Source organism: Silene latifolia, chromosome 11, assembly GCF_048544455.1.
Source record: "Silene latifolia isolate original U9 population chromosome 11, ASM4854445v1, whole genome shotgun sequence".
NCBI lineage: Eukaryota > Viridiplantae > Streptophyta > Magnoliopsida > Caryophyllales > Caryophyllaceae > Silene > Silene latifolia.
In genome coordinates this window covers 54854284-54859019 of record NC_133536.1, presented here as the reverse complement: position 1 = coordinate 54859019, position 4736 = coordinate 54854284, and positions in this window count along the sequence as shown.

The window sequence follows — 4736 nt, the reverse complement described above, 5'->3', positions numbered from 1 at the left end:
AACAAGGTTTGTACCCCGGTGTGGCCGAGTGCACTCCCTCACGAAATAGGTTTTCATGGTTTCTACTATTTGGTAAGGCTATGTCTCAATTGTTTGTTTTAGCGAGAGGTCATGTCAATTTATTATCTATCTCGTTTTAAGTGAACTAAAGCGGTGAACTACGATAATTCGAATTGACACGGTCGATAAACTCGATAAAATAACAATGCATGTTTAGTTATGGCGATTTAGCGATGCATGTGACATAAAATAAAATGCAAGCATAAAAGTAAATAAATCCTAGTATGGCCTTTCCTAAAATAGAAAAATTATGAATCTATTACATATTCGGAAACCAACTCCATTGGTCCCTTGAACTTCGGTTGTGGCACGCATCTCGAGGTAACACCGTCTTTATGTATCGCCATTCTTGAAGTAATCCGTCTTTTGGAACTCCGGAATGAATAAAATTATATAATAAATTACATAATTTCCTATTATACATTTGTAACTAAAATAAAATAAATCTATTAAATTACAAAACGGTGATACGAGATCACAATAAAAATTACAACCGAATCGATATTCCCATACATTTCGGGAAATACCAATTAAAATCTAAGGCCATACTAAGTAAAATTACATAATTCAAAATTACATAAATTGAAATTATGACAATCATAAAGAAAAATGCAGCATTATAATATGTATGAACATGCTCAATTTTTATGCTAAATCGCCTTTTAATTAGCCAATATCGTATATTACTCGGTTTTTACGGATTTGCGTGATTTCAACATTTTATAATCACAAAATACATAAACTCATATTTATGCATAAGTTAATTACCCTAACCTCTTAGGACTCAAAATATAGTCTTCACTAATAATTTGACCATAATTAACTTTTATTTACAAAATTGTTCATAAATGGACCAAAATTACAAAATAAGCCATTAAACTTCAAATAAATCGAAAAATTTCAAATAAATTCAAAATTTGAAATTTAAATTCATGAACATTCTGGAAAAAAAAAACCATGACACTCATAATGTTCAAAATCTTAGGTTAAAAATTTCGAAAATTTTCCGGAAAAACAATGTTGCGGTTTATCGATATTTAAATAAAATAATCATAAAAACATGGAAAAATTATTTTCATTAACTTTTCAATTTTAGATCTGAAAAATATAATAAAATGCAACATTAGACGTTTTTCCTAAGTCATAGATTATGTTTTATTAATTTTCACTAATAATGTCACTATTTATGCTAATTTTTCTTCAAAAATTCATAAATCATGCTAAAAGACTTCTTTATAGCCAATTATTTTACACACATCTTGTAAAATTGCATGTGACAACATATTAATTTTCTATGACCAGATTCGAAATTTAACTCATATTAACCTATTTTTCTCTTAAATCCGAATTTAATAATGAAAAATTCATTTTTCGAGCATAACAAGTCCAAAAATTATGAAAATTTACAGGTTATCTCAAAATAATATATGTAACAACATATCCAAAAACCAAGTGAAAATTCGAAGTATAGCTTTTTTTAGACCAAAAATGACATTTTTACTCATAAAATCACATTTAAATGCCATTATTGTAAATTATGAACAATAAAAATCCGAAAAATTAACCAAAATCTCCTAAAACAATTTAGGACCAGAAATATTAACATGCATGTAATAATTTCGTGATATATCATAATAACACAAATTTTACAAGTTTTATTTGTTATTCATATAACTCGGAAAAACTTTTAACCAATTTGCATGCAAACAACCGTAGCTCTGATACCAATTGAAAGAAATGTAGATTCGTATACATATTAACATACTCTTATATGTCTAAATAATTTGTCATAAAATTAATTACGGATCTTATGCATGCAAACAATAAAATAAATAGAGGAGAAATCATGTCCTTACATTGTAAATTTCGGCTATTAGGGCACAAGAGAGATCACCTTTCTCTTCTTGTTCTTGAGCTTTTCCAATGGAAGAACAAAGATCTAAGTGTAAGATCTCTCCCTATGTATTATACCCAAGGCTCCTCTTAATTAAATTAATATTACAAATACTAGTTATAATATTAATTCTTAGTAGAAAATTGAACCAAAATAATATTGAACACTTGAATTATTTCGGTTTATGTAAGAGAGAAAGAGAGGATTTTTCTTCTTACTTGAACTTGTATTTTTGGATGAAATGAATAGAATGAAAATAATACACTACCTTTAGTATATTATTAGGCAAAATTAAAGAAAAACAATGATAGTTTTTCTTCCCCAAAACCGTGTAAGAGGAGGGCTATTGGGGAGCCAATGCATGGTAAATTTGTTCTTCACAAGGAACAATAGGCTTGCATGCCTAGACTTGCTTTTTCATCATTATGTTTTTTCAACTAAATAAAACAATTAACTAGCTTAATGTTCCCCAATTTTTCGGCACTTTTGGTAATATGGAATCCATATTATTTTTTGTCAATTGTCTATATGTTACATGTCATATGTCACATATAATTGTCATGTATTTTTAACATATTAAAAATCAACGTATTAATAAAAATACGTCACATACAAATAATTAAATAATCAAACAATGTAGATTCGCATACAGTCATGAGAGAGAAGAGGATTTTGTGATTTTATTTCTCTAGAAATCTCATAAGATGTAGAGAGCATTTTTAATTTTCTTACACTAGAAAATAAGATGTTGAATGAATGAATTGATTAGGAAAAGAAAACTCTTTCTTTTCTCTTCATTATGGCCGAAAAAATGGCCTTGGGTAGGTTGCCCAATAGCTTTCATTTTTGCTCTTCACAAGAGACCAAGCATGCAAAGCCTACTACCTAGTTTCATGATTGTGTTTCCATTTAAAATAAATAACACAATATAAACTATATACCCACCCATATTTTCGGTTTTAAGTATAAAATGGAGAAACCATTTTATTTTGTCATTTGTTAAATTTGTCACATGTAACATGTTACATGACATGTTACAATGTAATGTATTTTTATCATATTAAAAATCAACATACTCATAAAATATGTCATTTACAAAATTGACTAGTAATTCGTAATTACTCGTACCAAAAATGTTTCCAAATTATAAACTACAACATTCTGTATTTATAATAATTTATTCATTCCGTTTCATTTGTTTCTGTAAACAATAATTTCATCCAAGTAATAAAATAATTCGATTACTTAGACCGCGTCTTATTTAATCATATCTACAATAAGATACGTAAATTATACTCACAAAATCATCCGTCAATTTTAAGCAATTTAATTAACTCGTATCGGCATATAATTAATTAAATAATCAATTAAGAGTATTTCCCTATAGGTATGACCTAAGGGGATCAACTGATCACCACCGTCGCACGACAGTAATGTCAAACTCTAGTCAGCCAATCATTACCGATATGTGTGGACCAGTTGACTGTAAAATATTACATCCCACATGTATTCTTAAAATGAGATTTTAATGATGATATTTAAATCATTTGACATTACTGTCGTGCGACGGTGGTGATCAGTTGATCCCTTGAGGTCACACCTAAAGGACGATTCCCTTAATTGAAAAGGTTAATTAGTTGTATACCGATACAGATTAATTGATTCCTTAAAATTGAACAATTCGATTTGTGAGAAAGAGAATATTGATATCTTATTGTAATGGGATTAAATAAGATTTAATTTTAGTAATAAAATGCTTTGTTGCTAAAATTATTTATTGTTTGAGAAACAATAAAGATAAGAATGAATGGTTAATTATAATTACAATAAAGTTGTGAATTATAACTATATGTTAGTGAATACGAATCTACATTTCTTTCAATTGTTGTCACTAATCAAGCCTTTTATTTCGGATTTTCATGGCTCTAAGCCTTGTATTGAGTTGTGACTTAAACACTCTTATGTAAGTCATATGTTCATTACTTTCTAGAAGTAATCAATTTGAATCAAACAATTTCTTTTGTAAGTTATAAGCTCTTTACTTTCTTAAAAGTATCATGAATTCATCATTTTCAACAATGAATTGAAGGAAATGTAGATTCATATACATACTAACATACTCTTATATGTCAAAATTAATTTGTCATAAAATTAAATGTGGATTTTATGCATGCAAACAATATAATAAAAGAGAAGAAATCATATCCTTACATTGAAATTTCGGTTCAAATGGGCACAAAAGAAATCTCCTTTTCTTTTGTTCTTGAGCTTTCCAAATGGAAGAACAAGGATTCAAGTGTAGAATCCCTCCCAAAAGCATATACCCAAGGAATACATCTTAATAAACCAATACTATTTAGATCTAGTAATAATAATGGTTTTACAATAAAATTGATACAATATAAATTGTATTTTCACTCTTGAAATTTCGGTCAAGAGGTGGTGTTTTTGGGAGATTTTATTTCTCTAGAATTATCATAAATTGTAGAGAGTTTTCAAGGATTTTCTTACACTAGGAAAAATAAGATGGGAGGAATGAATGATGTAAAAGAGAAGAGCTTTCCTCTCTTTCTTGTTGGTGGCCGAAAAAGGGGCATTGGGTAGTATGCCCAATGCCTTTTGTTTTTGCTCTTCACAAGAGACTAGGCATGCAAGCCTACTACCTAGTGTCATGATTGTGTTTTTATTTAAAAATAAATAACACAATATTTACTAAACACACACCCATATTTCGGTTTTAAGTATAAAATGGAGAATCCATTTTATTTTGTCATTTGTCAAA